Source organism: Balaenoptera acutorostrata, chromosome 1 (assembly GCF_949987535.1).
Source record: "Balaenoptera acutorostrata chromosome 1, mBalAcu1.1, whole genome shotgun sequence".
NCBI lineage: Eukaryota > Metazoa > Chordata > Mammalia > Artiodactyla > Balaenopteridae > Balaenoptera > Balaenoptera acutorostrata.
Window position 1 is genome coordinate 55,662,362 of NC_080064.1, and position 22,928 is coordinate 55,685,289.

Below are 22,928 nucleotides of genomic sequence, written 5' to 3' on the forward strand. Positions count from 1 at the left end.
AGAACTCACTAATGCCCTGCCCTTTCATACTATATAAGAAAAGCAGAATAATACTGCAAATCAAGTGAAGGACTTGGAGCCTGACTCCTCTTCCTATTTGCCATATGAACTTGGGCTAGTCAACAACTCTGAACCACAATTTCCTCATCTGTAAAACTGGGATAATAATCTTCATATACTTCATGGAATTTTTGTGAGATCCAAATGAACAATAATGCACATAAAGCCCTTTTGTAAGTGGTAAAAGTACAATTCAAATGAAAATTATTATAGTTCCTTAATACACAGTACTCTATAATAGCAGTTTTCGTGCAATCCCGTATATCAATGTTATTTGTGTATGCTATTTGTCTTTATTATACTACGAGAGCCTAGAAGCATTTATTCATCCTTATGCCCTTATAATGTGTTGCATCTTGTTTGATATTGACTGTAGGTGCTTAAACAATGTTTATTGAATTGAATTGATGTTGGTGGTCACTTATCTTCCTTGTTGCTAAATTTTATAATGTAACACCTAGAGCATAGAAGGGTAAGTCTAAGTAGTATATACAACAGTTCTCAGATGTTTCCAGGGAAAACAAGTTTATGCATTTGTTCATTTGGCTTTCTGTTTAGAATTAATTCTCTCCCTCCTATCAAAAACGTATGAGGCATCTTGCACAATTAAACAAAATGTTAAGGGATGATGAACATCAAAAACAAAATTAATCGCATTAAAATGAACAAAGGAATTCAAAGAGTAGAGGAATATTATCAAGCACATGGAATGGGTTAGTTACTGCATTTAAGACCATTAGTGCTGAAAGCGTCAGTGTTTCTGTTTTCTTTTTTTTTTTAATAGATCTTTATTGGAGTATAATTGCTTTACAATGTTGTGTTAGTTTCTGCTGTACAACAAAGCGAATCATCCATGTGCATACATATATCCCCATATCTCCTCCCTCTTGAGCCTCCCTCCCACCCTCCCTATCCCACCCCTCTAGGTCGTCGCAAAACACCGAGCTGATCTCCCTGTGCTATGCTGCTTCTTCCCACTAGCCATCCGTTTTACATTTGGTAGTGTATATGTGTCGATGCTACTCTCATTTCGCTCCAGCTTCCCCCTCACCCCTGTGTCTTCAAGTCCATTCTCTATGTCTACGTCTTTTTTCCATAGTGGACAGTAGTTTTCAGGGAGGGGAAGAAAGCCGTTGTTTCATCTCACATGCCAGCACCTCAGATTTGTTTTGTTCCAAGTGCTGATCAATTTAATCTCCATATTCCACCACAACTGTGTGGAAAGTGTCTTGGTGAACTTCCTGTCACTGGCCCTTGGAATTGGCATCTCTTTGGTATTGAGCTGTACTCACTCTTGAGGCAATGGTGCCTTAAAATCATGGTACGTTGTTACAGCACTGCAGAATTCCCTTGGAAAAACATATTACAACCTCGTTAAAACCACATTACTTTATCATAATTTACAGTGAGAGAACTAGAAGATGAATTATTGAGTAACTTCTTATTAATACAAAAGAAGTCTGTTACACTAAATTATAAACTGTAGTTTAAGGCATCAAGTACAGGCCTCAGAGGCAGAATATATAAAGATGCTCTTCAAACCAAATGCCCCCACTACCCAAGAATGGTCATAGGCCTCCTGAATGTCAGTATCTGCAGAAAGAAGATGTGGTTCCTACTAGGCTCTTCACAAATTATTTAAACATAAATGGGACTTAACTACACAAAGTTGTTATGAGATAAATAATGTGTGTAGGGCCTGGTACATTTCTATGGAAGGGAAACAATGAGGTTCCAGTTCCAACCTCTAAGAATCAAGTTCCTATCGACAGAACTGGAAAATCCACGGAAAGGAAAACAAGCCAACAGCTATGGAGCACCTACGAGTTGTCAGCACAGCATTTACATCTAACCCACTCTTCACAACTGCTTGCTCAGCAACCTGTTTTTGAGATGAAGAAACTGAGGCTCAGAGGGGTAAAGAACTTGCTCCAGTTAGTTACGGACAGAGTCTGTCTGACCTCACTCTGCCTTCAAAGAACATCCACTTCACCGTACAGCTTTTATACTGAAATAGCTCTTTTATCCCTCATGCTTGGGAGGAGAGGTATACAAGATAACTAAAGTTTTCCCCTTAGGCACAGAAAATCTTAAATGGAAATGTTTCTAGGATATGTTGTTTTGCTACCTTAAAAATCAGGATATGCTGAATGTAGATTAACCCTTTTTTAAAAATAAAGGACTATTATATAATAATTCACTTATTATGCTGTAGGTGTAGGTTGACTGCAACTTACATGACCCCTTCCCCATGGCTGTGATGCAGACCCCACAGTGGGCCATTTTGTACCATACGGACAGGATCAACATCTTAAGGAAGGTCAAGTGACAAGATAGAAAGATTCTGAGCCCCAGAAGACTTCACAGAGCAGAGTTACCATAAGTGCTTATATGTTTACAGAAAAGAAAAATGACTATACCAGGGGTTGGCAAATTTTTTCTGTAAAGGATCATGCGGTAAATATTTTCAGCTTTGCAAGCCATATGATTGGTGTTGCAACTACTAACTCTGCTGTCATAGCACAAAAGCAGCCATAGATGATTCATAAATAAATGGGTGTGGGTATGTTCTAATAAAACTTTATTTACAAAAACAGGTGGTGGGCCAGATCTGGCCCCAAGGCCATGGTTTTCTGACTCATGATTTATATAATTGAAAGCATGCTATTTTAGGTCTGTCAGAACAACTGAACCTATATTCTAAGTTATTTAAGTGCTAACCTGAAATTTTTAAACCTGTTTTCCTTACCATCTGGTTGCTACCTAGTCATTTTTCTTTTTTCTCATGAAAACAGAAACAATTTCAGTTGCGTGACCTCCTAAAAAAAGTAATATGATCATCTTTCTATGAATTTATTCATTGTATGAAAGATCAAAGTATCTTGTCCCTTTCAGTCAAAAGAATCATCATCTTCACAGTTTTTATCAATTTATTTTTTTATTTTGGCAGAGCTCAAGCATTATGCTTTTTTTCCATATCAGAATCCTCTTTACAACCTAGTCAGTTTCAACCCATTTTCCTTTATTTATTTTATAAATATTTTCTGGTGCACATGTGTCAGGCAATGAGTTAATTCTCTTTCTTTCATTTATTGTTCTGCAAAGTGAGAAATTTAATTTATATGGGTAAAAATTTACTCCTTATGAATTTTTAAAGGATTTGTACTAAAACAGAGCCATTTTTGGTACTATAACATCAATAGACTTCCCACCTTAGTTTCCATTTATGGGACTTAGTTCTTTGAGCCTCTGTGGTTATGTCCAAGTTCATTATAATAACCTAAGAATTTAAGATTTTTTTATATGTATAACTGAGGTTTTATTGTAAAGCAGAACTAATATATGACTTTATGAGAAAATGTATGATTCCTGTATGTGGAATCTTTTCTATTTTTAAAATTAAATTAACAGTGGCTATGATGGAGTAACTTGTAGCAGAACAAACAAATAAGTAGAAAAGCTAGATAAAATAACAAAAAAAACCCAACCAGATAAGTAGGAAATCTAGATTAAAAACAAAAACAAAAACAAGCAAAAAAAAAATCTGCAGGAAGCTATAGAGATACAGAGGCAGCTAAGATGTGAGGGATCAAGATTCTAGAGAGAAGGAAACATTACTGTTTCGTGAATAAGTTCATTTGTGTCATATTTTAGATTCCACTTATAAGTGATATCATATGATATTTGTCTTTCTCTTTCTGACTCACTTTGCTTAGTATGATAATCTCTAGGTCCATCCGTGTTGCTGCAAATGGCATTAATTCATTCATTTCATGGCTAATATTCCACTGTATATATATACCACATCTTATTTATCAATTCATCTGTCGATGGACATTTAGGTTTCTTCCACATCTTGGCTATTGTAAATAGTGCTCCTATGAACATTGGGGTGCATGTATCTTTTTAAATTAGAGTTCTCTCTGGATATATGCCCAGGAGTGGGATTTGCTGGATCATATGGCAACTCTATTTTTAGTTTTTTAAGGAACCTCCATACTGTTTTCCACAGTGGCTGCACCAATTTATATTCCCACCAACAGTATGGGAGGGTTTCCTTCTTTCCACACCCTCTCCAGCATTTGCTATCTGTAAACATTTTAATAATGGCCATTCTAACTGGTGTGAGGTGGTACCTGATTGTAGCTTTGACTTGCATTTCTCTAATAATTAGTGATGTTGAGTAACTTTTCATGTGCCTATTGGCCATCTGTATTTCTTCTTTGGAGAAATGTCTATTTAGGTCTCCTGCCCATTTTTTGATTGGGTTGTTTGGTTTTTTGTTATTGAGTTGTATGAGCTGATTGCATCTTTTAGAAATTAATCTCTTTTCAATCACATTGTTTGCAAATATTTTCTCCCAGTCCATAGGTTGTCTTTTCATTTTTGTTTATGGTTTCCTTTGCTGTGCAAAAGTTTATAACTTTGATTAGGTCCCATTTGTTTATTTTTGTTTTTATTTCTATTGCCATGGCAGACTGACCTAAAAACATTGGTATGATTTATGTCGGAGAATGTTTTGCCTATAATCTCTTCAGGCAGTATCAGTTTTGATTTCTCGTCTGTCTTATTTTGTTTATTTGGGTACACTCTCTTTTCTTCTTGGTGAGCCTGGCCAGAGCTTTGTTGATTTTGTTTACCCTTTCAAAGAATCAGATCTTGGTGTTTTGTTTTTTTTTGTTTTTTTGAACAAAGTTGGTTTATTGCTGGATGCAACAAACAGCTCTTGGTTTTATTTATTTTTTTCTATTGTTTGTTTAATCTCAATTTTATTTACTTCCTCTCTGATCTTTATTATTTCCTTCCTTCTGCTGACTCTAGGTTTTGTTCATTCTTCTTTTTCGAATTCTTTTAGGTGGTAAATTAGGTTGTTTATTTGAGATTTTTCTTGTTTTTTTTGAGGAAGGCTTGTATCACTATGAACTTCCCTCTAAGAACTGCCTTTGCTATATCCCATAGATTTTGTGTGGTTGTGTTTTCATTGTCATTTGTCTCAATATATTTTTAAATTTCCTCTTTGATTTCATCATTGACCCATTGGTTTTTAGTAGCCTGTTGTTTAGTCTCCATGTAATCATTTTATTCTCATTTCTCTTTCTGTGGTTGATTTCTAATTTCATGCCATTGTAGTCAGAAAAGATGCTTGAAATGATTTCTAGCCTCTTGAATTTGTTGAGGCTTCTTTTGTGTCCTAGTATGTGGTCAATCCTAGAGAATGTTCCATGTGTGCTTGAAAAGAATGTGTATTCTGGGGACTCCCCTGGTGGTGCAGTGTTTAAGAATCTGCCTGCCAATGCAGCGGACATGGGTTTGAGCCCTGCTCCGGGAAGATCCCACATGCCACAGAGCAACTAAGCCCATGCACCACAACTACTGAGCCTGTGCTCTAGAGCTCACAAGTCACAACTACTGAAGCCTGTGTGCCACAACTACTGAAGCCGTGTGCCTAGAGCCCATGCTCCACAACAAGAGAAGTCACTGCAATGAGAAGCCCGCGCACCTCAACAAAGAGTAGCACCTGCTCGCTGCAACTAGAAAAAGCCTGCACACAGCAACATAGACCCAATACAGCCAAAAATAAAATAAATAAATAAATTTATTTTAAAAAAAAGAATGTGTATTCTGGTTTTTTGGGAATGTGTTTTCCTGAAAATGTCAATCAAATCTAACTCTTCTGTTGTGTCATTTAGGATCTCTGTTGCCTCACTGATTTTCCATCTGGAAGATCTGTCCATTGATGTGAGTGAGGTATTAAAGTCTCATACTATTATTTTGTTCTCATCAATTTCTCCCTTTATGTCTGTTAGTATTTGTTTTATGTATTTAGGTGTTCCTATATTGGGTGCATATATGTTAACGAGTGTTATGTCCTCTTCTTGTATCAATCCTTTTATCATTATGTAGTGTCCTTCTTTATCTTTCATTATGGCCTTTGTTTTAAAGTCTATTTTGTCTGATATGAGTATTGCTACCCTGCTTTCTTGTCATCTTTTTCCATCCCCTCACTTTCAATCTATGTGTGTCCTTCGCCCTAAAGTGAGTCTCTTGTAGGCAGCATATTGTAGGCTCTTGCTTTTTGGTCAAATCTGCCGCTCTGGGCTTCCCTGGTGGCGCAGTGGTTGAGAATCTGCCTGCTAATGCAGGGGACACGGGTTCGAGCCCTGGTCTGGGAAGATCCCACATGCCGCGGAGCAACTGGGCCCGTGAGCCACAACTACTGAGCCTGCGCGTCTGGAGCCTGTGCCCCGCAATGGGAGGGGCCGCGACAGTGAAAGGCCCACGCACCGCGATGAAGAGCTGTCCCCGCACCACGATGAAGAGTGGCCCCCGCTTGCCGCAACTAGAGAAAGCCCTCGCACGAGCCGAAGACCCAACACAGCCAAAAAAAAAAAAACTTAAATAAATAAATAAAACACATGTTAGGTCATCAATAAATGTTAATTTTAAAAAAATAAATAAATAAATAAAGTGTAAGCATATGTGTATGCTCAAGAATGCATTTAAAAAAAAAAAATCTCCCGCTCTATGTCTTTTGATTGGAGCATTTAGTCCATTGACATTTAAGGTAATTACTGATAGATATGTATTTATTGTCATTTTAAACCTTGTTTTTCACTTGATTTTGTATTTCTTCTTTCTTTATTTTTGTTTCTGTTTTTCCTTTTGTGACTTGATGGTTTTCTTTTGTATTATGCTTGTGTTCTCTTCTTTTTGGTTTTTGTGAATCTATTGCATGTTTTTGCTTTATGGTTACCCTGCTTTTCAAGTATGTTAACCCATTACTATATCTATTTGCTTTAGACTGGTCAAACACATTCTGAAAAAAAAATCTACATTTTCTTACTCTTTTCCCCAACATTTTATGATTTTGATGTCCTCTTTTCTATCTTCATGTTCATCTTTTTGCTGTTCTTTATAGTTATCATCACTCTCACAAAATTAAAAAAAATTTTTAAAAAATCTGTGTACTGGCTTATTTAAGTGATTTACTTTCCAATTACGATTTTCTCTTTCCTATAGATTCTTGCTTCTTTTAGAGAAGACCTTTCAATATTTATTTTAGGATAGGTTTAGTATTGCTGTATTCTTTTAGTTTTTGCTTGTCTGAGAAATTCTTCCTCTCTCCTTCTATTCTAAATGATAATCTTGCTGGGTAGAGTATCCTAGGTTGCAGGTTTTTCCCTTTCAGGACTTTAAATATATCTTGCCACTCCCTTCTGGCCTGCAACATTTCTGTAGAGAAACCAGCTGATACAGCCTTATGGGGGTTCCCTTGTAATTAACTCTTTGTTTTTTTTCTTGATGCCTTTAGAATCCTCTCTTTATCTTTAACTTTTGCCATTTTAATTAAAATATGTCTTGGTGTAGGTCTGTTTGGGTTCATCTTGTTTGGAAACTTCTGTGCTTCCTGTATCTGGATATCTGTTTCCTTCTTTAGGTTTGGAAAGTTTTCAGCCATAATTTCTTCACAGACAAAGACATTTACATTGCTAATTATTTTGGTCCAAGAAATTGATGTCAAGATAGAGAATTTCATTTAAAAAATATGTTCGATTTTAAAAATAAAATGGCTTTTCTAGTTCAGGTAAATACAATAAGTGAAATTAAAAACTCAGTGGATGGATTTAACAGCAGATTAGACAGAGCTAAAGAAAGCTAAATGACTTGGAATATAGGTCAATAGAAAATATTCAAACTGAAGCATGGAGAGCAAAAAGTGTGGGAAATGCAGAAAAGAACTTAGGAGACATATGGCATGGTAAAATTTTACTGAGTGGAAAAACAACCCCAACTCAGATGCTAGGACTTGAGGAACAGACGCTATAAGTAATGTGATGCCAATAAATTTGAAATTGTAAGTAAAATGACAAAAGTCTTTGAAACACACAGCTTAACAAACTGATACAAGAGGAAATAAAAAATCCAAATAGTCTTTTTTCCTAATAAAGGAGTTAATTTTGTTATTAGAAACCTTCCTACAAGGAAATCTCCAGGCCCACATGGTTTCACTGATAAATTCTCTAATCATTTTAGGAAGAAATACACCAATCTTGCACAAACTCTCCCATATATATCAGTATATATATATTTAATGCTAGCATAGCTTTGAAATAAAAAACTGACAAGAACATTGCACTATAAGATATGAAAATTCAGGCCAATCTTTCCCATTAACATAAATACAAAAAATCTTAAAAGTGTTAGCAAATCAAATCTAGCAATATATTTAAAAAATAATATATCATTACCAAATTGGATTTATTCCAGGATTGCAAAGGTAGTTTAGTATAGAAAATCATTCAATGTAATTCACTATATTAACAGTAAAGGAGGAAAATCATATTGTATCCATAAATAAAGAAAAAGCATTTGACAAAATTTCATATCCATTCAAGATTAAGTGTATATATATATATATAGAGAGAGAGAGAGAGAGAGAGAGAGGAATAGAAGGGAATTGCCTTAATCTGCTGTAGTATTTGCAAAACAAAGAGAAAACTACCCCCTACAATATTTAAGGCTTTTACTGTGAGATTAAGAATGAATCATGGATGTCTGCTATTCCTATTTAGTCAACATTACCAGGTCAAAGGCAAAGGGTTAGAAGAAAGAGCAGGTGGCAATATCTTTAGAATCATGAGTGACATAACCATTTTCCATCCCTATTTTATGCTTCCAACATTATTCCACACCTACTGCTATCACAGTACCCAAATCACGTGATAGTATTTATATTTATTTGCAAGTTGGCTTCCATTAAGTGATCTATAAACTTCTTGAAAATAGGAATCTTGTTGACTCTTTGCTATAATCCCCAGAACTTTATACAGTGCCTCACCCATGGAAGACACGGTATTAGTTGAATATTTTGTTAAATTGTAATGTTCCCCAAAGCTCCTTGTCCAAGTTACTATTGGTGTGAAATAAACTATTTCAAAAATTAGAAGATTAAAACATAAACCATTATATATATATATATATATATATATATATATATATATATATAAAATAAAAAATCATAGGAAGTACTTGGAATTAACTAAGCCATACTCTTTTTTTTTTTTTTAACGTTTCTTTAATTAATTAATTAATTTATATTTATTTTTTTGGCTGTGTTGGGTCTTCGTTTCTGTGCGAGGACTTTCTCCAGTTGCGGCGAGCGGGGGCCACTCTTCATCGCGGTGCGCGGGCCTCTCTCTGTTGCGGCCTCTCCCGTTGCGGAGCACAGGCTCCAGACGCGCAGGCTCAGTAGTTGTAAGCCATACTCTTAAAAAAAAAAAAAATCCTCTAAGAATTAGACTGTAAGCGCAGCACATCTTCATCACTGCCCCTTCTCTATCAGGAATTTGACCTAGCACCAGTATAATGGAAGCTCTGCGAAAGCCTGATTTTTTCCTTCGCTCTCTTCAGGACCAGAGTCTCATGTTGTTGTACGTGATGTCTAGCTGTTGAATACAAGGAAACCCGGGAATTTGAGCTTTGACTTCAACACTGGGGAGGCTGGACTCATAACTTAGGAATTTCTGAATTGTAAAAAAGTTATTCAGAATATGATGGCACCCATGACTGTGAATGCAAATGTTCATTGTATAGAGTTAAGATCTTTTTTTCCTTCTAAACAGCATTTTTATTGAGATGTAATTCACACACCATAAAATTCACCCTCTTAAAGTGTACAATTCAGTGATTTTTAGTATATACACTGAGTTGTGTAGCCATCTATCTCGTTTTGGAACATTTTAATCACCCCCAAAGAAGCCCCGTCACTTCCCATTTTTCCTTCCCCTCAGCCCCTGACAACCACTGATCTACTTTCTGTCTCAGTGGATTTGCCTATTCTGAACATTTCATATAAATAGAATCGTATAATATGGATCTTTTGTAACTGGCTTCTTTCCTTTAGCATAATGTTTTCAATGTTCATCCATGTTGTAGCATGTATCAGTACTTCATTCCTTTTAGTGACCAAATAATATTCCACTGTATGGATATACCACATTTCGTTTATTTACTCATTATCTGGTAGACATATTTGTTGTTTCCACTTTTGGGCTATTATGAATAATGCTGACATGAACATTCATGTACAACGACTTGTGTGAACATAAGATTTCAATTCTCTTGGGTATATATCTAGGAGTGGAATTGCTGGATCATATAGTATAAAGATCTTAATCATTTTTCTGCCTTATATTTTTCAAAGACTTTTCCTAAGTTTGTCTTTTCCCTTTTGATCTTACTGATTTTTTGTTTTGGGTTTTAGTTTTTTACATAGAGAAATTTATATCTTTCTCTAGTCATAGTTATTTATTATTTCTTTGTGCTTTCTTACTGAGAACTTTTAGAATATGTTTGAATTCTTAACTGGTTTATCTACAGAGAGAAATTACCTCATCATGTCCATTGGAAGCATTCTGATCCATACTCTCCAGCATTTTACTTCCAATGGTTAGTACCATACTGATATGCTTTTGTTGTTATTGTTCAGTGTGTGGAAACAGAAATTATAAACTAAAAACTTTATTTCAGCCTTCATTACAATTAAATTAAAATGTAAACCTTAAAGCACAATGGTATTTAATCAGAAGTCTTTGAGAGGAAATAATCTTGTTGACATAAGTCCTTTGACATTTCAAAGCACTGGGCTACTCATTACCTTCCTCATGAGATAAGGAAAGGAAGTTGGAAACATTTACATTTCTGTGCCCTCAGAAGCACAAGGACCAAAGAGTCTAGACAGGTGGGGAAAAGGGCAATTGAACTGTAACATATCCTATTTGCTCACATATGCATAAAATACCTCTGAAAGAATGGGATAAGAAACTAACAATAGTGGTTTTCCCTAAGGAAGGGAAGTGGGAGATTGTGAGATGTGGGTGGGAAGGCTCTTCACTGTTACACCATTACGCTTTTTGAGTTTTTAACCATCTGCCTCTGCTACCTACATAATAAATAATAGAGAGATAAAAAATAATACATTTAAATAAATACAGATTTTTAAAAATCTTATTATGTTATTGAGAAGTAGCAAGAAGCTTCTTGTGATAGTCAAGGTTTTAAAAAATTCTTCCGGGACCGTTCAATTCAGGCTTTCTCTTTAATCTCACAGGAATGTAACCTCCAACTGTAGAACATGGATTGACCACAAAAGCTTATAAATATCTTATTGTTCATTTAACCTCTAGCATGTTTGTTGTAGGAAAGAGAATTTATTCTCTTAAATTGCAAATCTACCGTCCAGTCTTTTGTTAAACCAACCCATCAGTATATAAATCAGGTAAGCTCTTCCAGTCATTAACAAAGACCTTAGACCCTTGGTCTAAATTTTCTCCTTTTTAAAAAAATTTTTTAAATTTTAGCAATTGAGGCAGTCACATTTCTCTCAAGAAATCAACAGATTGATATTTGGATTTATATTTCAGCCTTCTATGAAGTTGATTAATATGAATAAATTCCTGAGAGGTTGATAATGCAAACCTGGTACTTGGCAGCCAGACAGCCAGTGCCTCCTGGTATCAAAAATTCGGTCAAAAATTCTATATGTAAGTAAACTATTCCTTCAACTATATAAAAATTTGGATGCCTATAAACAAGAGCTAAAAGATAATAGGGGAATATAATAATAACAAAGATATTAATAGCTACCATTAACTGAAAACGTACCCTGTGCCAGGCATCACACGAAGACCTTTACACATATTACATTCTCACTTTCAAAATAACATCAAGCAGAACTGTTACCTTTTACGCGAGGAAAATGAGGCTTAGAGAGGCTGTGGTACTGGCCATGGTCATGTAGCTGGCGGAGCTGGGCTTCAAGCTCGTGGCTATCCTGAGACTGTGATCTCAACCAGTAACTACTTCTGACAAAATAACAGGTAGAGTGAAGGAATTATGGGAAATGCTTTGCTTTTTAGGAAATCTTTTTTAAAATTTTAAGATATTTTTAAGTTTAAAATTCAGAAGGAAAGAAATCTATTCTACCGTGTTCCTGGTAAAACTGTAAATACATTTGGGAAATGGGTAATAGGTACACTCAGCAGGAACTGTAGTAGACTACTACCATCTGGCTATTCTGGTAACTCACTATCAGCATCAGAAGCTGGGGTGGGGCTGCTGAAGGCCTGGAGCCCCATGAGGCCACAGCTGAATTAGGAGGAGAAGAAAGAGGCCAGAGAAAGGTGAAGAAAGGTCCCCAGAGCAGAGGACCATGGCGAGGGTGGGTGCTTCTTCCAGGGGACTTCTGCATGTATGAGACAGGGGAAGGAGAAATGGGACAGCACAGAAATCAAATTGCAGCCTTTGGGAGTGTGACCCAGTGAGCCTTGCCTCTGTCCTTCCCTTACCCCTATCCAGAACACCCCCATGCCCCAGGTCCACAGACACTGTGCTGAAGTGGGGATGGCCACAGCCCGATAGCATCTGCCCAACTGAGGCTTCCAATGGGCCAGAATGAGAAGAGGAGGCCTTGAGCCTGTCCGTACCTGCAGCCAGAATCTCTGGCCTTAGGATGTATCTCTTGTTTACTCCATCATTCGTTCTTTCAGAGATGAAGTGCTTTTTATTATGAAAAATTTCAAACATGCAGCAAAGTGAAATAATTTTACAATGAACACTCATACACGCACCACCTAGATTTTATCATTAACATTTTGCTGTACTTGCTTATCAGTGATCTATTCATCCTTCTATTCACTCATGATTGAGTCTTGATTCTGGAAGTTCAGGAAGGAGCAGAGGAGAGGGCTAGCCTCAGAGAGGAAGCAGCCTCTAGTCTCGCTATGCAATGCAATCTGCCCCAATTACTTGTTTGTGTGGGGTCTTATTCCCTCCCCAGCTCCTCAGTTCTAGCTGCTCTCAGACATTCTTCCTTATTTTTCTCACCAGCAACACTAGTTCTCAGCATCTGTATTCATAAGATGTGGGTTCCATAAAATCTTCAGCAGTGAAAGGGATTTTATAGGTCAGTAATGTCCAACTCCTACAGAGTAAATAAACTTCTCCCTTGGACATTTATATCCTCACCGGGACACGTTCTGTATAATAATAACTACTTTCCTTGGAATAATGTCTTGGAGTTACAAAAGGGCCTTCGTGTGCAACCTGGCACACAGAGAAAATGATGGCATCTCTGAAGCACATTGAGGTAAACCAAGACAACTAGTTCATGAGTTTGGGCACCCCAGACTCTGCTTGCTGCCCTGGTTTAAGGGAACTGGGATCTCAGCATATCAGTAACCTATTCCAGGCATGGCTGAGAAGTTCCTTTGCTCTAGGAATTAACAGCCTAGGACACTTACTAAACAAGGAAGTTGCCCAACGTCCCTCAGTCTCAATTTTTTCTGAAGAATGGGTTTACTGTTGTTAACTACCCTGAAGTATAACTGTGGGGAAAAAAAAAAATTCACTGAGCCCTTTGCTAACCGGTATATTTCCTTCATATTAGGTAATCATCTCACTAACCCCTAGTAGTAAGTACTTTTGTTTTCTGCATTCTAAAGATGAGAAAACCGAGGACCAAAAATGTTCAAAATAACTTTCATAAGGTGACAAGTGGGGCTCAATGCCAGGACTTGAATCCCGGTTGGCCGGGCTGCAATGCTCACCCTTTTAACCTCTGCACCTGTCGTTCTCAATCTGGGGCAGTTTTGCCTCCAGGAGCATCTGATAATATGTGGAAATATTTTTGGTTGTCACAACTGAGGGAAATGCTACCAGCATCTAGTGTGTAGACACCTGGTATGCTTCTAAGTATCCTATCATGCGCGCGACTGCCCCTCACGACAAAGCATTATCCAGCCCAAATGTCAACAGTGCAGAGATTGAGAAGCCATGTTCCATATTTATTGTCTCCAACTAGTGGAAAAACAAAAATCCCCAAATGAAGCATGGGTTTGGAAGCTTTGACTGTTGTTTTAGGGTAACCCACCGAGGAGGGGGTCAGGCCCCCATCAGGACAAATATTCCGGTGGGGACGCCGATGGCAGGCCCACCCATCAGGCATTATCCCTGTTGCCTGAGAAGCCACAAGTCTCATTTGGCAATAGTCTGTGTGTCCAAAGCCGCATTCATTCCTTTTTCTATAGTGTCTTTTGTGCCAAAGATCCTAAACATCCTTGACAGATTGTGTGAAGCATAGCATCCTCTCAGCCAGAGCTTTGCTCTGAAGCTCTGGGTGCTAGATAATTAGGGACAAACCAAGAATTCCGTTAAGAAGGAAAGAGACAAGCCAGCCAAGGAGCCAAAAGAAAATTCTGTTGTCACTTTTCCTTCACTGTGATTTCCCCAGCAGCTTCTCCTTCCAAAGCCTCAGCAGGGAGGTTGTGGATGAGGAGGGCAGAGCAGCCTCTGGGCCACGGGCAGCCTCTGTGGCGCCCAGCCCCGAGTCTGCAGAAGCTTTTGTTCAATTATTGATGTCTGGGGAGGGAAGCGGTGGGCTGGCTGGGCTAGAAGGGCTGACACAATCCAAGTGAAGCAGGAAAACCATCAGGAAGGGAAAAGAGGGGGCCGAGTCAGGTCTGTCTGTGTTGATTGACATGAAAACATGTCCAGGAGAGGTGATTAAGTGAAAAAGCAGCTTACAGAACAGCTCCAAGGGTGAGATTATTAAATTATAGCATGTGTGTGTGAGAGAGAGAGATGTGAGAGACATTCACCCCAAAAGTGAGTGGGGTTTATTTCTGAGTGGTAGGATTTTAAATAATTTCTAGGTTCTTTAGTCTTTCTGGATTTCTTTACTATTAATAATAAGTTAATATGATATTAATATTAGCTTGATAATATTAATAGTATAATTAATATTTTATTAATTAATATAATATCGATATAATTAATGATATAATATTAATATAATTAATATTATATTAATGTAATAATTAATTATAATTAATATTACTATTAATAAGTAATTACTCTTTTCAGAACCTGAAACACCAGTTCTATTCCTGGAGGGGGTGGGGAGAGGAAGGTGGTGCAGACAAAGGTATGCGGAGCAGCATCTAGTCACCAGACTTTCAGAGGCTTAGTTGCCCTTGAGGGGCTCACGCCTGGCGAGAAGCTCATTAACATGTCCAAGGAACTAGCTGGCCCCTCACGGCAGGTCGGGGTTGGGGGGAGGGGGGAAGAAATCTTGTTTACTGAGACAAGAAAGGTCTGGCTCCTGTGTCAGCCCTCCCGGTGCAGGGGCCTAGGAAGCCAGCTGTCTCCCCACAGAGCCTCTCCCACTGAAACCAGCGTTCCCTTAGGCGGATGGTACTTTGTTTCCTCACCAGAAACAAAGTCCTGCCTGAAAAATGTCCGGGGTCCCAATGCGGAGTCACGGAATCCCACAACCGCAGGGTGGAACCATCCCCAGAAGGTCATCACCTCGTCCAACTCCTGCTCCTCCTGAAGTTTGAAGTCCCTCTGTCATGTGGTGGATTATTCCGGGCGTGTGCCACCCACAGGCCAGGGGACCCCCAATTTAGGGTCCAAATGGTTCTGTTTTTAGATAATGTTAGGAAGTTCATCATTCGTCTGAGCTCAAATCGGCCTCCCTCTAACCTCCACACTTTGGTCCAGACAAAACAGTTTTAACTTCCCCCACTCACCTTCCCTGTTTTTTCATCGTTCTGAGGGCTTCCATCACCTTCATATCAAGTTTAAACTCTTTTTCTGGATGTACAGAATTCCTCAGACTTTGGGTTAGAAGGACCACAGGTTGACGGGCCCCAACATAAGCAGGAAATGGTGGAAACGGGAGAACCTCGTCGACTCAAAGAGCAGGAATCTGGGGAGCTGCTGGGACCGAGAACAGAGGGCATCTTGGAGACCTGCCTTCCATTTTCTCTGCTCTCCTTTGCATCTATACGTCCTTTTTCTCAGTCTCTCAAGGCCACACGGTGGGCAGGACTTGGCCCCTCACAGCTCCTGAGTTTATTTCTTCCAGTCTGGACCAGTCTGGAATCTCTCGCTCCCAATTCCAAACTCCTGAAAGATCATTAGTGGCCCAGATTGGATCCAGTTCAACCAAGGGGATCAGGGGAAAGGGGTAAAGTGTGTATACATAGCTCCTGAGAGCGTATAGTTGGAGGAGGCACTTAAAGAGGTTATGTGACCTGTACAGACACCCCCAAAAGTGCCCACTTCAGCACACAAGAGTCATTATGATCTGGGCCCTGTTGACCTCTCTTACATCATCCCTTAACTCCTTCCCTTTTGCCACTTCTCCGTCTCTTGCTTCTTCCTCCACCACTTCTTCTTCTTAGAAAGTCAGTAAAGTGTAGTCATTAGATTACCAGTTCTATAGCCAGACTCCCTGGGTACAAATCCAGTTCTGTCATTGTTGTCTGTGTGTCCTTGGGTAAGTTACTTACCTTACCTGTATCTCCAATTCTTTTTTTTTGTTTTTATAAATTTATTTATTTATTTATTTATTTATGGGTGTGTTGGGTCTTCATTTCTGTGCGAGGGCTTTCTCTAGTTGCGGCAAGCGGGGGCCACTCTTCATCGTGGTGTGCGGGCCTCTCACCGTCGCGGCCTCTCTTGTTGTGGAGCACAGGCTCCAGACGTGCAGGCTCAGCAGTTGTGGCTCACAGGCCCATTTGCTCCGCGGCATGTGGGATCCTCCCAGACCAGGGCTCGAACCCGTGTCCCCTGCATTGGCAGGCAGACTCTCAACCACTGCGCCACCAGGGAAGCCCCTCCAATTCATTTTTTATAAACAGATATAATTAAAAATGCCTACTTCATAGGATTGGTATGTTAATTAAGTGAGTTAGTAGAAGTGAAGCACTTAGAACAGTGCCTGGGGTATAACAATAACTTGATCCGTGTTGCGATGATTCCCTCTACCCAGCCCACTACTCCAGGAATACTAGATGCATTAGCCAGGGTACTCCAGAGGAACTGAACCAATAGGATACATATATACATTTATATTTATAAGGAGATTTATTAATTATAAGGAATTGGCTCATGCAATTATGAAGGCTAAGAAGTCCCCAAATCTACAGTTGGCACACTTGAGACCAAGGAGAGCTGGTAGTGTAGTTCCAGTCTGAATCCGAAGGCCTGAGAATCAGGAGAGCCAATGGTGTAAGTTCTAGTCTCAAGGCAATCAGGCAGAAGGCCTCTTAGTCTTTTTTTTCTATTTAGATCTTCAGTTGATTGGATGAGGCTCATCACGGAAGGCAATCTGCTTTACTCAGTTTACCATTCAAATGTTAATCTCATCCAGATACAACCTCGCAGACATGTTCAGAATAATGTTTGACCAAATATCTGGCCACTCTGTGGCCCAGTCAAGCTCACACCTAAAATTATCTCTCATAGTAGACAACCAGCATTCCCTCAAACATGCAAGAAATAAAAGTTCCACAAAACAATGCTTACCTTACATTATACATTTTTAGAATGGCCACATATTTTGCAGACCTTACCATCAAGTTCATTTCTCCACTGCTTGAATCTGGGTTTGGTTACATGACTTGCTTTGGCCGTTTGGGAATTAACAAATGAACTGCAAACAAATAATGGAAAAGTGCTTGCCCTCTGTTGCTGCTTTTTTTTTTTTTTAATTTTATTGGAGTATAGTTGATTTACAATGTTGTGTTAGTTTTAGGTGTATAGCAAAGAGATTCAGTTGTACATATATATATATTCATTCTTTTTCAGATTCTTTTCTCATATAGGTTGTCACAGAATATTAAGTAGAGTTCCCTGTGCTATATGTAGGTCCTTGTTGGTTACCTGTCTTATATATAGTAGTGTGTGTATGTTAATCCTAAGCTCCTGATTTATCCCTTCCCCCCATGTTTTCCCTTTGGTAAACATAAGTTTGTTTTTGATATCTGTAAGTCTGTTTCTGTTTTGTAAATAAGTTCATTTGCATCATTTTTTTAAAAATTAGATGCCACATATCAGTGATATCATGTGATATTTGTCTTTCTCTGTCTGACTTACTTCACTTAGTATGATAATCTCTAGGTCCATCCGTGTTGCTGCAAATGGCATTATTTCATTCTTTTTTATGGCTGAGTAATATTCCACTGTATGTATGTACCACATCTTCCTTATCCATTCTTCTCTTTTTTTTTTTTTTTTTTTTTTAATTAAATCAACCAGATTCAATGAACCTACTGGAATTTTCCCATGTATTTCTTTATTTTATTTTATTTTATTTTATTTATTTATTTATGGCTGTGTTGGGTCTCCGTCTCTGTGCGAGGGCTCTCTCCATCTGCGGCAAGTGGGGGCCACCCTTCATCGCCGTGCGCGGGCCTCTCACCATCGCGGCCTCTCCCGCTGTGGAGCACAGGCTCCAGACGCGCAGGCTCAGCAGTTGTGGCTCACGGGCCCAGCTGCTCCGCGGCATGTGGGATCCTCCCAGACCAGGGCTCGAACCCGCGTCCCCTGCATCGGCAGGCAGACTCCCAACCACTGCACCACCAGGGAAGCCCTCCATTCTTCTCTTGATGGACATTTAGGTTGCTTCCATGTCTTGGCTATTGTAAATAGTACTTTAATGAACACTAGGGTACATGTATCTTTTCTAAGCATGGTTTTTCTCTGGATATACGCCCAGGATTGGGATTGCTGGATCATATTTTTAGTTTTTTTAAGGAACCCCATACTGTTCTCCATAGCGGTTGTACCAATTTACATTCCCACCAACAGTGTAAGAGGGTTCCGTTTTCTCCACACCCTCTCCAGCATTTATTGTGTGTAGACTTTTTGATGATGGCCATTCTGACTGGTGTGAGGTGATACCTCACTGTAGTTTTGATTTGCATTTCTCTGATAATTAATGACATTGATGTTGCTGCTTTTGGAACCCAGCCTACATGTTTAGAAGCCTGGGCTAGCATGCTGGATGCTGCAGATGTCCTGTTGTTCTAGCTTATCACCAGATATGTGACTGGGCATCAGTGATCCTCCAGCCCCAGTCCTGCCAGCCCAGATCAGAAAAATCACTCAGCCCAGCCACAGCATCTTAAGAAGATTTTTTAAAAAGCATTATTTTTTTTAAAGCCAGTAAGTTTTCTGGTTTGTTACACAATAATAGATAACTGATGCCTACCGGAAGTGGGATGTAGCTATAACAGAAACCTAAAACAAAGACATTGGCAATGGGACTGGCTAGTAAGAAGCTGCAAATGTGGTGAGGAAGCTGTTAGCAAAAACCGGGAAAATGATGAACACATCATTAGCGGAGACTGGGAAACCATCAAGGGAACTAGTCGGGCAGGCTGGAAAAATGATGACCCATGTTATGCCGTAACAGAACCACTGACAAACTGTTGCCTACGGTAACCTGAAAGATAGAAAATTACTAATCAGCGGATCTGGCTAAAGTGACCTCCAACTAGATGGTGAAAGTGTAAGTTGGGTGCTTTCAGCTGTAACAAAGAGATGAGCTGAAGAAAGACCTGTTCTGTTCACAAGCAGAATTCAAAGGAAATTTAGAGAAACCAGGACTTGCTAGGTTGGAAAATAAAAGTTTCCCATTTTTAGTCTCTCCAGAGGGCCAAAGAGTTTCAAAGTAAGAAATGGCTCAGAGCGAGGAACAAATCTGGATGTGGCTATAAGACTCTTTGCTGAGACTTCCAAAATATTTAATTTAAGGTGATGCCAAGTGTGAAATAATAGAAAATATATATGTTGGCCGGAACTCAGTCACACGGCCACTCAAGGAGAGGCTGGGGAGGTGAACTAGCTGGGTGCCCAGGAGGAAGGGGAAATGGGCGGGTGTGGAGGTGAGAGGCAGTTGGAGGAAGTTCTGAATGACAGCGGAGTTGAGAGAGTATCAAAGTTATCATGATTGTTATTATATTTTTAGTACTGGAGATTTTTAGAAAATACTGTATTACTTAGAACCCAAATATACGAAGTATGTAAAATCAGAGTGTTCTCTTTGAAGCACAGGCTTTGGAATAAGGCAAAATTGGGTTCATGTCTAGCATATTGCCACTCAGCATCCAACCCAGGCTTAGAAGACCCTGAGCCCAGTGGTGAAGAGCAGGCACTTTGCAGCCGCCCAGCTCTGGGGTAAAAGCCAGTTCTGCTATTTATTAACTGTGGGATCTTTCTTGACTTTTCTGAGCCTCAGTAGCCCTATCTATAAAATGGAGATTATATTACTTATCTCACAGGATTCCTGGGAGAATTAAATGAATCTTATTATGTAAACTGCTTACTACCTGCCTGATGCATGGTAGCGTAATCCATAAGTGATAATATGTTTATTATTGTTCTTCCAAGAAGGCATCTCTAAAGATGTCAGTTCCCCAGGAGTTGACTCCCCAGGGATGAAAGCTGAATGCCCAGGTCGGGATGTACACAAACACTAGCAAGTCCACCAAAAGAATGTCCTATGCCAGTAAAAGAAATAAAAGGCATTCCTGACATTTCAACAACAGAGGGCGGCTCATGCAGGTGCCTGCGGCAGCCTGTGACTAGAATTATACTGGAAACCTCAGCCAGATTCTCAGACCCCATCCCAGATGGCCTCAAGAGCGGCGTCTAATGCTTCTCATTAAAAACACAGCCAGTTGGCACTTTATGAGCCTTCCTCTTTTCATTGTGAAATTCCTAACTCCTCTCCACTCTTCCTGCTTTCAAATGAAGTGTATTTTCAATGAATAAAATGAGACCCTATGCGTTCTGGCTTTTTAAAATGCAACATCTTATTTGCCATATCGTGATACAAAGCTAAAATTGGGAAGGAGATGGAAATAATTACCAAGAAGCACAGGGATATGGGAGTTTTTGAAAACATAGAGATATTAATCTCCTTGGACTGGTTAATATTAGGACCAGAAGGATCCTTAGCAATCAGTCAGTTGGATGCTGGAATTTCAAGCCAGGGTATTTAAATTTGAATCCTGATTCCACCACTTAATGGCAAGGTGACCTTGGGCTAGCCTCATTTTCCTCAACCATAAAATGAAGGTAATAATAATACTTCTTGCTTACAGTTGTCCTGAGGGTCAAATGAGATCACACATGTGGGAAAACTACAATGTAAACTATAAAGATCTAGATGGACATTAGATGTTGTTTTTATTGTGTATCATCTCAGTTCCACAAATACTGTGAATCCTTAAGATACTTTGTTCAGCACAGGAGTTGCAAAGATGGACAAGGAACTCCCAGTCTGGTGTGGAGGACATGTAACTAATTTGACAAGATGCCAGAAAGGATGAGTACCGGAGTGGCTTTCCCATCCTGCCCTTATCACACCCCTGCCTAGGAAAGGGACTGGCCTCCACTGTAGGATCATTACTCACAGCTGCTAAGACCAAGGAGGACAAGTGACCATAGCTGGGCCAATCAGATTTCTTTCCCAAGATTTTGGAATTGGGCATGAATTGAGTTACTGAGCTGTAGGAACTGTGCTGTGAAATCCGTAAACTTGGGAGCCAAGGTAGGCATTTTGGTGAGGGCTGCATATTGGGGGGCTTTGTACGCTGAAGAGCAAGCAGAGAACTTGTCTGCAAAGAGAAATAAGAGACAGGAGCAGATGTGTAGCAAGAAAAAGAGACAAAAGAGCAGGTGAAAGAAAGACTGAGAGAATCCCCTTTGGGTCTCTCCAGGTATGAGGCCCGAATACATTCCACTAGTGGGTAAAAGTGAGATCCTCTTGGGTAAAATACAATATTCTTGTATTATACCCCTCCCTACCTTCCCTTCTCCCTTCTAAATTAATTTTGATTGGGTTTCTCTTACTTAAAATCAACAGGCCAAAGTAAAACAAGGTCACTGCACGTACTCTCCTGGGCACCTGAGAACAGAGCATTCTCCCAGGACAAGGTGGCATTGAGAGGAGCCTTAGTCTCATGCCCTCGTTTCACAGAACTGGAGACTGAGACCCAGGTCACGGTGATGTCCCCGAGCTCACACAGCTGATGGGTGTAGAGCCAGGACTTCAACCTAATCTGAACTCCTCATTTGAGAGGAAGACCTGACTCCAGGCTGTCAGTCAACCAAGAAGATAAATGCAAACAAGAAGGCAGGCCCCTTCTCCCTCCCCTGCTTGTCAAATCTCAATTTAAGCCCAACTGACACCTCCCCTCATCTCTATGCGCCTCTGGTACTTCTTTCTTCTACTCTTATTTGGGCACTTAGCCATACGTCCTTTCATTGCTCTTTGATGCTTCATTTATCTCCCTACCTGTCCTGTCAGGGAAAAACCACATCCTGAATCTCATACTCAGCTGGGAGGCAAAGTTCTAGAGTGAAAAAAGCAGAGGGCTTCTTAAGTTTATCTGGGGTCAAATCTTGACTCTGCCTTTAGTTAATGATAATGATAATTATTTACTGAGCATTCATGATGTACCCAATACCATATTATGTGCTTTATATGTGATCTATTCAATATTCACAACAACTCCAGGAAATAGGGGTGGTTATTTTATGCCTACAGAAGAAGAATCTGAGCTTGACAGAGTGTTGAAGAGAACGCAAGTACACAGTTAACAAGAGACAGAGCTGTGGTTAATAGTACCAGCTCCGCAACTTCTATTCAGGGTTAGGGGTTGCAGCCTGACTATGAAAGGGTGCTTGTGAACTTGATTTAAATTTAAGTTTGCATAACAAACACATTACTTTAAGTTAGAATGTTTTCCGTATTAATAGAAATAGCAAAAAAAAAATCTACAAATGCATAATTTTTAAAAAAATTAATTAATTAATTTATGGATTGATTTTGGCTGTGTTGGGTCTTCGTTGCTGCCCGCGGGCTTTCTCTAGTTGCAGCGAGCTGGGGCTACTCTTCATTGTGGAGCGCGGGCTTCTCATTGTGGTGGCTTCTCTTGTTGTGGAGCACAGTCTCTAGGCACGCGGGCTTCAGTAGTTGTGGCACATGGGCTCAGTAGTTGTGGCTCACA